This window comes from Glycine soja, chromosome 19 (genome assembly GCF_004193775.1).
Source record: "Glycine soja cultivar W05 chromosome 19, ASM419377v2, whole genome shotgun sequence".
Taxonomy (NCBI): Eukaryota; Viridiplantae; Streptophyta; class Magnoliopsida; order Fabales; family Fabaceae; genus Glycine; species Glycine soja.
In genome coordinates, this window is record NC_041020.1 from 5,618,652 (window position 1) to 5,632,469 (window position 13,818).

Consider the following 13,818-nt stretch of genomic DNA (forward strand, 5'->3'; position numbering starts at 1 on the left):
CAATTTTGATGTGGTATGTGGACTACATGAAAAGGATGTGTTGTGGATGCAAAAGCAACATGTGTCCCAACATATTTGGAATGAGGATGCAGATAGAAAATTAAGAATGAGGCGAGCGATTCCAACTTATCAGGGTATAGAACAATCACCGGCAGAAATTATTCCTCTGTTATAGCAGTCTGGATTATACACAGCAATAAAATTGTGTAGAATCAAAATCAATGGAGGAATTGTAAATGCCTTTGTTGAGAGGTGGAGGCCAAAGACACACACCTTTCATTTGACGTGTGGGGAGGTCACCATCACACTATAAGATGTGTCTGTGTTGCTAGGTCTTCTTGTGGATGGCAATCCTTTAATTGGTAGCACAAATATTGATGGGATTGATATGTGTGAACAATAAATACCTTGGAGTCAGGCCAAATGCTAATGAATTGGCTGACGAAAACACATTGAAATTAAGCTGGTTGGCTTCAGAGTTTGAAAATATCCAGGACTATGTGGATGACGAAGAGCACCTCAAAATGTTTGCACGTGCTTGGATTTTGAGATTTACTGGAGGTGTCTTGTTGGTGGATAAAAGTAGTAAAAGAGTCTCCATGAGATATTTGCAATTTCTGGTAGCTTTTAAAGAGTGCAGTACTTATGCGTGGGGAGTTGCTACATTGAGTTATTTATACAGAGAGATGTGTAACGCAACAGATTATAATGTGCAATCTATTGGCGTTTACGTTCTCTTAATTCAATTGTGGGCATGTGAAGGATGCCCTAAATTAGTCCCATCGATTGTGCCTCCACAACAACAAAACAATCCACTTGGCTATAGGTACACAATTTTTAAATTATGGTCTTCATTTATAATTTTAATTATTATTGTATGTAACACATTATTATTTATTGTGCATAATTATTATACAGATGGTTACAAAATAGAAATCCTCATATGGCCAGCGATAGTGTGGAACACCGTCGTTTTAAATTAGACACCATGAAAAGGGGTGAGGTAACTAAGTATATATTTTTCAAATGAACAATGTTATTATTTGTAATTATTTAACAAATTTTTAAATTTCCTTGTAGTTTTTGTGGGTCCCTTACTCCGAAGAAGTTCAAGCGTTGTTGAGTCATTTATGTTTGTTGGGTCTGTAATCTTGAGATGTGTAGTGACAATGATTTGTTTCAATGTTGTTGAATGGCATCAGCCAGATAGAGTCATGAGGCAATTTGGACTGCAACAACCTATACATGGCCCTCTATTGCAACCTAGCAGTATACATGGCCTAACACTAAAAGGAAAAAGTGGACATAACTAGAGGTGACTATTGCAGCCAGCGCTTAATCAATGGAATAGTCGCTATGAAAGACAGTTTCAAGAAACGCCACCACAAGTTGGGCCCCTCAGTGTGAATTTTGAGTATATGAACTGGTTTAAGTGTAAAACCAAATTGTATATCAACTGACAACATGCAAGAAGAGGACTAATGGTATTTATTAATTATTGTAGGTCTTACTTATTTATTTTAATATTCTAAAAAGTGGTTATTATTTACATACATTTTCTAAATATATGTATTATTTAATAAGAATTTATATGCAGGGTGAAATTATAGAAATAATGTAGTTCATGTTGTCCCCATATGGGAGAAGGGTGTCAAATTTGGACGATCTGGCACCGTGCCTTGATAAGATGACTCTTTTAGCTGAGGAAAAGGATAAAATTATTGAGGCACACGAAGAAGCTCCTCCTTCGGTTCCACAATTTGAACGTCAACAATTTGACATGTTGGGTAGAAGTGTGGAGACCCAAGGTTTAGGGTGACGTAGGGAAAGTGTGGATGCATAAGCACATGTTATTCCTGCGATGTCAGAGCGGCAACATGGAATGTATTACACACCTGATCAGTTCACCCAAGAGTCGTCTCAAATGTCGCCCTTGTATACGTACCCATATCAAAGTGGAACTTCATCAGATACAATTTTTGTGTTAATTTAACTTATAATGTCCATTAATATTGTATTTTATTTAATTTACTATTTATTTATTATGTTATATATTGTTATATGTAGATGCATATTTCATGGGAACGTAACCTCCGCTACAACCAGGATATGTTACGGTTGACTTATTTGGGTCTCCTTCTCCTGCGGGAACCCTTTCATTTGCACATGGTTGTCAGATATCAATGCCTAACGCCCCAATGGGCCCTCCATGGAGTGTGTCGGGAAACATTCCTAACATTACTGATTTATTAGGGGTAGATTCAGGTAATGAATTTTCTGCTAAGGCTGATGAAAGGAGGGGCGATAGGAGAAGGAATCCAGATCGCCAAGCTCGGAGATGGGAGTGACCATGTGGGACGTCCTCCCGCCATAGCACACATGATGATGATGATGATTAATTAGTTTTATTTTAAATTTTTTGAATTAATTAGAAGATGTGCGTAACAAAATTGAGCAAACAACATCAATAAAAATCATGAATTGAATCGGACAATGATAACTAATCACATGTAGACCATGACATTAACAACTGCCCTGATTAGATTGTAAAGGATAATTGCATCGGTTGTGTCCTTGTACACCACATCTACCACATTTTTGACGAGTTTGAGACGATTCCCTCCAATCTATCTCATTCCTTAACCATGTTGATCTTGGCCTTCCTTTCATACGAATAAAACTTGGATTTGGCACAAATGTCCATGACACATTAGATGGAGGAATCGCATCCTCGTTCCCCAGGGGCCACCATGGTGGAGAGTAAGCACGTAAGATGTGATCATTTGTGTATACAACATCTATGAATTGATAGAAGTTGATGCTGACAACACCACACGCAGCGATAATATAGGAACACGAATAATGGTAAGTACTAAATTGACCATATTGGCAGTAACGGTCGTTTAAGTTAATTGACCACTTTTGTCCACCTCGTTGAGACATAGGATCATAAGCCTCCTCAACTTCAAACATTGTTCTCTGAATATCATAAATGCAGACAATGTGAGAACAAGCTTTTTCTTGATTTTTCTGAATCTCTTTCATAACCTTCGAGCAATAAATCTGACCGCTTTGTAATTCTCTTCGAGCTTCACAACCGCGGTCTACAAAATACTGTCAACATCTATTGTATGTTGACTTCACAAGGGCAGTTATTGATGTGTTGCGGCAACCTGTAAAAACTTTATTTACACATTCAGATAGATTATTTGTCATATGACCGTACCTACGCCCTCCTCTGTCATATGCCATGGTCCATTTTTCTTTTGAAATCTTGTCGATCCATGTTTTTATGGCAGGACTCAAATCATAAAATTTATCAAAATTCCTATCAAATATATGCTTGCAAGGAGTGTATCCTGCACATTACCAATTACCAATTTCAGTAAAATTATCATAAAATATAAGATATATTATAAGTAAAATCTTACCTAATTTTTCAACATTTGTTTTTTGTTTCTCATTCTTGAACTTTTGGTTGAAATTGGTTGCGATATGTTGCACGCAGTAAACATGATAAGCATGGAGAGGTTGTCATCCAAGTGCTTCATTAACAACAACTGACTTTATACTTGCATGACGATTAGAAATGAGACATATATCATCTTTATCTATGACATGTTCACGCAAGTGTGCCAAAATTCATGACCATGTTGTTAATGTTTCTCCCTCAACCACAGCAAATGTGAGCGGAAGAACATGACTATTTTCATCTTGTGTTGTTGCCATTAACAGCGTCCCACGATATTTTCCATACAAGAGTGTATCTTCAACTTGTATGATTGGCTTGCAATACTTGAAAGCCTCTTTACATTGATTGAAAGTCCAAAATACTCGATGGAACTGACAGTATTCACGACTCACCGTATTGCCAACTATAAAATCATCGTCACATATTTGATAATACGATTCTGGACAATGATTTTGCATGTGCTTCAGCCATGATGAAAGTTGGCCATAAGATTCATCCCAATCACCATATTCAACATAATGGCCTTTTGTTTAGCCTTCCAGGCCTTTCTGTATGAAATTTTATAGTTAAACATACCACTGATCCTTTCTTGAATCAAAGAAATTTTCAATGATGGATCTTCTTTAATCATCCCTATGAAAATAATTATAACAAAAATTAATTATCAACATAAACCAAATAAATGATAAACAAACATGAATAATTAGAATAGTTAAAATCATACCTACTACACACGTAGCAATCAAATCAGAATCAAGTTTGTCATGGTCTTGTGTTATACTTATATTCAAACACTGGTCTCCCCTCCCCACTATGTAACTTTCCATGTATTAATTTTTTTAGATGCAATTGCCCTCATATAAAAAGGGCATGAGACGTCATCATTTCGATTTACGCAGCACACAACATATTTTTGTGATTTTGATTCAATAACTTTAAAAGTTTGGTGCACCTTCATAACATACTGTTGCAGTGCATTTGTTTACTGCATTTTTGCTTTCAAATTCCATGTTAACAAATAATTCTTGGCCAATATTGAAGGTTGATCCCATATCGAAACCATGAATATCTTCTTTATCGGGATGACTCCAATTAATGTTACTATAATTAGAAGAAAATTCCCAAAATGCAGTCTCACTTCCACCTGCAAATAAATCTTAATATATAGTTTTTTCTCAAAAGTATTTATGAAAATAGGCCTCTTTTAGTGCTATTTAATGTCCATTACTGGTTTATAACTATATACCAATACGGGCCTCTTTTGTATACTATTTACGAAAACATATTATAAGATTAAAATATTATAAGATTACAATATTATTTAATTAAATATACCTTCTTCATCTACGTCAGATATATCATCAATATCTTCCTCCTCATCCAACGAGTCCTCAACATATGAATTAGATATCATGTAATCATCATCGTCAGAATCTTCATCTAAATTTATTGTAAATCTTTGAACTTTTAATTCATTGCCAACTATATTATTCCCACATGATAATAGCGAATTTGTCACATTCAACATAGAAGCACCGACAACATTTACTTCAACGCACAATTCAATGACACCCATTTCTTGTTGTTGTTGAAAACTTTCAATCATTGTTTCAACATCTTCATCGTCACAAATTTGCAATGCAATATATTTACCTGCAACTAAAAATCGACAAGTCATAGTAGATATACTTTCATTTTTATCTAATTTTACCTTATCACGAATTCTTTTTTTTAACCTATCAAAAGTTACACCACGTTTAATTTGAATAGCCCTTTTAGAGCCTTTAAATCTGATGTCGTCGTCACTTTCAAATATTCTTCCATTCAAACAAACCAGAACAATAATCAAATAACTTTTTATAATAAAACCTACAGAAGAAATAATTTTCATTAACAATAATAACATAAAAAAATAATACAAATTAATAAATATATTACTGATTTTCACCCACAGAAGAAATATCAACAAAGCTGTAATATAGGTAGAAAGAAATTTGGAGAGATGCGAAAATGTACCAGAAAGTGTGTCTAGATGGGAGGGAAACGAGGGTTTATATAGGCATGTATTGCGCCGGTAGTAATGATGCAATACGTTGTACTTAGGTAATTTGAGCAAAGGGTTGCTCCAACTGACATGGCACAATACTTTTTCAGCTGGTCACACGCTGCCGAAAGCAATCAACACCGGCAGCCAACACTACACACGCTGACATAGCCTGTCCAAAAGTGGTTGCGCCACTGCATCTATAGCAACCCATTGCGCAAAGCTTTAAGCACAACAGCTCAATGCCACATGTCAGCTCCCCGTTGAATTGCACCCCTGCCTTTGGCGCAATGTAAATAAAATAGACCCTTCGGTAAATAGTTTAAAAACAGTTTCTTTTTGGTAAATATTTGAAAAAGGACCCCAAACTGGTGCTTTTGTCGAGAATATGATTAAGTTATATTAGGATATAAGAGTCTATTAGGTAAAGTCTTAGAGTAAAAGTAAAAAAGTTAAACATTAAATAAATGATAAGTGAGAAAAAAATTTACAAATTTAAATTTTAAATTAAAATATAATATAAGGTCTCTTATACAATTAGTCGTAATTTATTAGTGTAAATCTCCGGGATAGTATTGAGTCTGAGTAGACCGTGGCCAACTCCTCAAGTTGGCTGCAAGAGCTTTAAAAACAAAAAATATTTTTCTGGAATTTTTTCAAACGTAATCCAAGTGATGCATTTGTTGGGCAAATTTCCCCAGATGGGGCACTTTTATAAACTATTTCCCCAGATGGGGTCCTTTTTAAAATTTTTCCAGGAGGGGGCTGTTTTTTACGTGTTTTGCATGCATGCACCACGCAAACCGCCAGTGGAACTGGTGACTAGCGAGTTTGCTCTCCATGAAAGAATCACAAGTCGCAATGGCGATACTGCCATGCATAGGGAACCGCCAGTTTGACTGGCGAGTTCCACTAGGTAGGCTCAGGAGGTTTAGCTTTGCAGGAGTCAGGCCATGCAGGTGTGCAGGGTTCAGTGGTCAGCAGTGCATGAGGGAACCGCCAATACGGATGGCGATTTGCATTTTGTGGGAATTGCCAGCGTGGCTGGAGAGTTGCTTTAATTGAAAAATCTTGCATTATAAAAGAAGAAGCTCCATGACGGACTCCACAGTTGCGTTCCTTGCATTGCTTTCTTCTTCTTCTTCATAAGTTCCTCCACTACATTGCGGTGTTCTTATTTTGTTCCTGCTTTTTCTTTTTGGTAAGTATTTTTTAATGGTAAATATTTGTTGTGTTATATATATATATATATATATATATATATATATATATATATATATATATATATATATATGTTAACTTAATTGTAGTTGATATATGAAAATTATTTACATTAGGTTTGTTTATGTTTGTAGGACAGTGTTTTGTTCTTCCTATTACGTGGTTTCTCTGTTGGTAAGTGTTTCTTAACTTGGTAACTTTAGTTGATATGTTAATATTATTTAAGTTAGGTTTTTTAAATTGTATGTTATTAGTTGTGTTATATATATATGTTAGGTTAGTTTTAGTTAATTTGATAATATTATTTTTTAAAAATTTTGTAAATTAGTGTGGTATTAATTATTTTATATATCATATGCTACGTTTGTTGATGTTAGGTGGAACTTTTAAATTTTAAGTAACGTTGAAATATTAATATTATTTGTGCTATATGTATATGTTACAAATTTGAGTTGGTATATTATTATTTGTACGTTAGTTGTAGTTGATTTATTAATATGATTTTGTTAAGATTTTTTAAATTTGTATGTTATTATTTGTGATAAAATTATTTGCACATTAATTTTAGTTGTTATGTTATTATTATTTGGTTTAGATTTATTAGGTTTGTATGATATTATTTGTATTATGTATATGATATTTTAGGTTTAGTTAGAATGTGAATATTATTTAGTTTACTTATTTATAGTTTTTATTGAAATATATGATACTTTATTAATTTTATATTTATACATTGTTTAAATTTTTTATTCCATAGTAATTTTTTGATTTATTACCATTTTCTTGTGTATAATATATGTTATTTAATTTAAATTTTAATAATTGGAAAAAAAATATGGTCATTTATTTAAATTTATGTAGGTATTTTAATATTTAATTTTGTTATTTATAGAGTATTTTAGTTAGTAAATTAAGTTTTGTTGTGTTAAATTTATGTATGTGTTTTATTTTATAATTTTGTTATGTACGTATTTTAATTTGGTCATTTATTTAAATTTATGTTGGTATGTTTATTTTTAATTTTGTTATTTGTAGAGTATTTTAAGTTTTTTTGTGTTAAATTATTGTACATGTTTAAATTTTTAATTTTGTTATGTATTTTAATTTGGTCATTTATTTAAATTTGTGTAGGTATTTTAATTTTAATTTTTGTTATTTGTAGAGTATTTTAGGTAATATTTTAATTTTTTTTGTGTTAAATTTATGTACGTGTTTAAATTTTTAATTTTGTGTTATGTATTTTAATTTGGTCATTTATTTAAATTTATGTAGCTATTTAATTTTTAATTTTTTTATTTGTAGAGTATTTTAGGTAGTATTTTAAGTTTTTTGTATTAAATTTATATACGTGTTTAAATTTTTAATTTTGTTATGTATTTTAATTGTCGTTTATTTAAATTTGTGTAGGTATATAATTTTTAATTTTGTTATTTGTAGAGTATTTTAGGTAGTATTTTAAGTTTTGTTGTGTTAAATTTATGTACGTGTTTAAATTTTTAATTTTGTGTTATGTATTTTAGTTTTGTCATTTATTTAAATTTATGTAGGTATTTAATTTTTAATTTTGTTATTTGTAGAGTATTTTAGGTAGTATTTTAAGTTTTTGTGTGTTAAATTTATGTACATGTTTAAATTTTTAATTTTGTTATGTATTTTAATTTGGTCATTTATTTAAATTTTTGTAGGTATTTAATTTTTAATTTTGTTATTTGTAGAGTATTTTAGGGCATTTATTTAAATTTGTGTATGTATTGTTATTTTTAATTTTGTTACTTGTTCAAATTGATGTATTTTGTTATTTATTCAGATTTTAATTATGTGGTATGCATATTTAATTGATTTTTTGTATGTGTAGTTAATTTTTTTAATGTAAAATTTTTGTTGTCAATTTTTTGTATTATATTTTATTTTACAATATCAATGGCATCTTCGTCGTCATGTTCATCTAGTATACAAATTAAGTCTGGTCCAATAGATGGAGACGTTTTATGGATGCAAGCATGTTTCAGAACATGTTTGGAATGGAGAACTAGACAGAAATTTACACATCAGACGAGCTGTCCCCATCTATCAAGGACAAGAAGAAATACCAGAGGAAATTATTCCTCTGCTTCGACAATCTGGATTTTATTGGATAATGACGATGGGGTACCTAAAAATAAATTCGTCATTAATTACAGCCTTGATTGAAAGATGGAAGCCTGAAACACATACGTTTCACATGAGATGTGAAGAGTGTACGATTATTCTTCAAGACGTCTCTGTATTATTAGGTCTGCGTGTTGATGGGGCACCATTAATTGATCAGACTAATCTTGATTGGGCTGAATTGTGTGAAGAATTGTTGGGAGTCAGACCACAGGAAGGTGAACTTCAAGGCAGTGTGGTCAAATTAAGTTGGCTAGCTCACCATTTTTCACAAATAAATATCCATGATGGTAACGTAGAACAACTACAAAGGTTTACCCGTGCATGGATCCTCAGATTCATAGGAGGTGTTCTTTTTGTTGACAAAAGCAGCAGTAAAGTTTCCCTAAGGTACCTCCAATTTTTACGTGACTTTGAACAATGCAGCATGTATGCATGGGGACCTGCCGTGCTTGCTTATTTATATAGAGAGATGTGCAGCGCCACCGATTACAAAATTAAATCAATCGGAGATATGTGCATCTTAATTCAAATGTGGGCATAGGAACGGTGCACGACTTTGCCTCCAAAGAGGACTCTTCCTGTAATAGAAAATAAACCACTCGGACATAGGTTAGTTGTTTTAAAAATAAGATTTCATTTGAAAATAATCAATAATGTAATGCGTCGCCACTAATTATTTTATATTTTTTTTGTAGGTGGCTGCAACGTGGAAACCAGCATATTGGCAATGATGATCTCATAGTTTTTCGTCGCAGATTGGATATCATGAAATGACATGAGGTAAGAAGATCGTTATATATTCGTTAAATAATAAATAAAATGTCATGTTTAACTCAAAATTAACAACTGTGTAATTGTATACAGTTTCTGTGGGAGCCTTACACAACAACTGTTATGTCGGCGTTGCCTCCCATTTGTTTGGTTGGTAGTGTAGCGTGGTGTGCAGTGGTGCCACTCATTTGTTTCCATGTTGTAGAGTGGCACCAACCCGATAGAGTGTTGTGACAATTTGGAATGCAACAACCTATTCCGGAGTCTCCTTCGCAACCACTGAATATCCATGGGCTAACCCTGAAAGGCAAACAAGATGAAAATTGGTTCCAACTGTTGGCCCCAATGATCAGTGAGTAGAACAATCGAGCTGAGTTTAGGGTCGACGTTTATCCTCGACAGGAGGGCCTATTGATTTTTAACTCCGATTACATGGTCTGGTATAGGCGAAAAACAAAGATGTTTGTCGACCCAAACAATGCAAACACAGCTACATTGGTATTTATTTCTTTTTAAATATTTAACTTCAATTTATTATTTAAAGCATCGACATTAATTTGTTGACCCTAATAATTGCAGGGTGAAGTTGCGGAGACATTGCAGTATATGATGTCACCATAAGGGAGGAACACATGGACAGTTGATGATCTCGTGCCTTATGTGGAGAAGAAAACGATTTTATCCGAAGAGCAAGAGAGGATCACTGAGCCTGTGGCATATGGTCCAGCATCAGAGCGTCGATTTCCCCCACAACAGTTTCACATGCTTCAGTCAAGTGTTGAAACTCGAGGTTTTGACAGACGAAGGGAGGTTGTTGAAGCGGAAGATTTTTCCTAACAAATAGAGCAGCGTGGCCATGGAATGTATTACACACCACCAACATTTTCTCAGTATCCTTCGCAGATGTATCAATATCCTTTCGAAGGTCATGACACTGATATGTCTGCAAGCGAACATTCGTTTGGTGGTGTTGCGGAAACACATTCTCATTTTTCATGGTCGACCATGACCCCTTCGCAGCAACATGATGCCCCAATGGAAACACCTAATGCCCCATTAGCTCCACAATGGAATGTACCCGGAGCAATACTTGATAAGGGTGACTTATTAGGTGTTGATTTGCGTTACGAGTTTTATGATGAGGCTGAGCAAGAAGGGCGGAGACAGCGCGCAAGAAGAAATCCTAATCGTGAAGCCAAAAGGTGGGATCGACCATGTGGCACATCCTCACGCCATCACCGACACAATAATGAATGATTTTAATGTCTCTGCTTAAAGTTGTTGTTGTATGTTTGTAATTTGAATTTGACACTTAATTTATGGTATCTAATTTATTAAGCCTTACTTATGGATACATTTTATGTCGCGCATCAAACTAAAATAATAAATAAAGTTTTAAAAGAAAACTAAAGTAGACAAATGAAAATAAGTAATGGTACTAACTAACGACGAACACCAATTTCAACTTCTAAATGTAATTTTATTTCATTTCATGCATCAGTCTGGACTTTTTCCACCAACCTATTTGCTCAAATTATAAGGTTCATCATCAGAAGTTGCATAGATTTGAAGTTTTAGGGTTAGGGTTTGAGGTTGACAGTTAGGTTTTGGGTTAATGTTATGGTTTAGGTTTAGGGTTTATGTTGAGGTTTTAGGGTTAGGGTTAGGTTTAGGGTTGGGGTTAGTGTTACTGTATCTGGTTTAGGGATTAGGGTTACATGTTATGGTTTAGGGTTTTAGGTGTAGGGTGTAAAATTCATGTTTTAAGGGTTAGGGTTTACATGTTAGGGTTAAGGGTGTATGGTTTAGGGTTTACTTTGAGGGTTTAGGGTTAGTGTAAGGGTTAGGGTTAGAGGTTCTAGTTTAGGGTTAGGGTTTATGGTTTCTAGTTTAGGGTTTATGGTGTATTGTTTAAGGTTTACTTTTTGGGTTTAGGGTTAGGGTTTAGGGTTTCAAGATTAGGGTTTATGGTTTTATGGTATTATGGTTAGGGTTAGGGGTTCTAGTTTATGGTTTAAGGTTTTAGGGTTTAGGGTTAAGGATTCTAGTTTAGGGTTTAGGGTTTTAGGTGTTAGGGTTAGGGGTTCTTGTTTAGGGTTTAGGGTTTTAGGGCTTTAGGTGTTAGTGTGTAGGGTGTATGTTTTAGGGTTTACTTTGAGGGTTCAGGGTTAGCGTTAGTGTTAGGGTTTAGGGTTTTAGTTGTTAGGGTTAGGGGTTCTAGTTTAGGGTTTAGGGTTTAGGGTTTATGGTGTATGGTTTAGGGTTTACTTTGAGGGTTTAGGGTTAGTGTTAGGGTTAGGGTGTATGGTTTCTAGTTTATGGTTTTAGGGTATTAGGGTTAGGGTTAGGGTTAGGGTTAGGGTTAGGGGTTCTTGTTTAGGGTTTTTGGGTTTAGGTGTTAGGGTTAGGGGTTCTAGTTTAGGGTTTATGGTTAGTATTAGGGTTAGGGTTAGGGTGTAGGGTTTCTAGTTTAAGGTTTTAGGGTATTAGGGTTAGGGTGAAGGGTTCTAGTTTAGGGTTTTAGGGTTTTATGTGTTAGGCTTTTAGGGTTTAGGTCTTAGGGTTAGGGTTTCTAGTTTGGGGTTTATCATTTTAGGATTTTAGGTGTTAGGGTTAGGGGTTCTAGTTTTGGGTTTAGGATTTTAGGTGTTAGGGTTTACTTTAAGGTTTTAGGGTTTGGGTTTAGGGTGTCTAGTTTAGGGTTGTATGGTTTTAGGTGTTAGGGTTTGGGTTTAGGGTGTCTAGTTTAGGGTTGTATGGTTTTAGGTGTTAGGGTTTGGGGTGTATGGTTTACTTTGAGGGTTTAGGGTTGGGGTTAGGGTTTATGGTTTCTAGTTTATGGTTAGGGTTTAGGGTTTTAGTTGTAGGGTTTAGGATTCGTGGTTTAGGGTTTTTGTGTTTAGGGTTTACATTTTGGGGGTTAGGGTGAATGATTTTGGGATTATGGTTTAGAGTTGAGGGTTTAGGGTTTAGGGTTTACGGGTTAGGGTTTGATGTTTGAGGTGTAGGGGTTAGGGTTGATAGGTAAGGGATTAAGAGAGTGTTACATTCCAAAATAAGTAATGTTAAACATATAACTAAACTACACAAACCAAAATATGTAATGTTTCTAACACACGCATTCATTGAAGACCACAAAGTAAATACATTGAACACAACTTAAACCAATACGCGTCTGTCATCTAACATACATAAATCAATTAAATGAATTACTCCCACGGTTAGACTGCATTGGACATCGACGCCTATTGTGCCCTTCTGCTCCGCACCTACTACTTTTTTTTCGGTGGTCAGATGGTTCGAGCCAATCCATCTCATTCCGTATCCTTGTTGATTTTGGCCGACCTTTCACACGAATTGTAGTTGGGTCAAGGATAAGTGTCCATGCATCATCAGAAGGAGGAATTGCCGCTTCATTCCCAAGAGGCCACCACTGTGCGGAGTATGCTTTTAAGATGTGCTCATTTGTGTAAACAACATCTATATATTGGTAGTAGTTCATGCTCACGTAACCACAAGCTGCAATAATGTGTGAACATGGATAGTGAAGCGAAGAATACCTTCCGCATTAACAATGATGACCATTCAAGTTAACTGCCCACTTTTGTCCGCCACGTTGCGTTGTAGGGTTGAAGCTCTCCTCTACTTCAAACCTTGTGGAGTGGATATCATACACGCGAACGATGTGCGAACAAGCTTGTTCTTGATTTTTTCTAAGATCTTTAACAAGCTTTGAACAATATACTTGTCCTTCATTTAATTGTCTTTGGGCTTGGCGGGCACGATCAACAAAGTACTTTCGACACCTACTGTATGTTGATTTGACCAACGCTGTTATGGATATGTTGCGACAATCCTTGAAAACCTTATTTATACATTCTGAGAGGTTGGTTGTCATGTGGCCATATCGACGTCCTTCTCTATCATAAGTTATCGTCCATTTTTCCTTTGAAATGTGATCAATCCATGTTTTTATGGCTGGACTCAGTTGACGAAATTTTTCTAAATTTTGATAAAAAAACATGCTTGCAAGGAGTGTAGACTGCATAAAATTAGTTATGAACAACAATTTTAAGTATACATGAAACTTAAATTAATGTGACAATCAAATATGAAATCTTACCCAATTTCTTCAACATTTCTTTTTGTTTGGCATTAT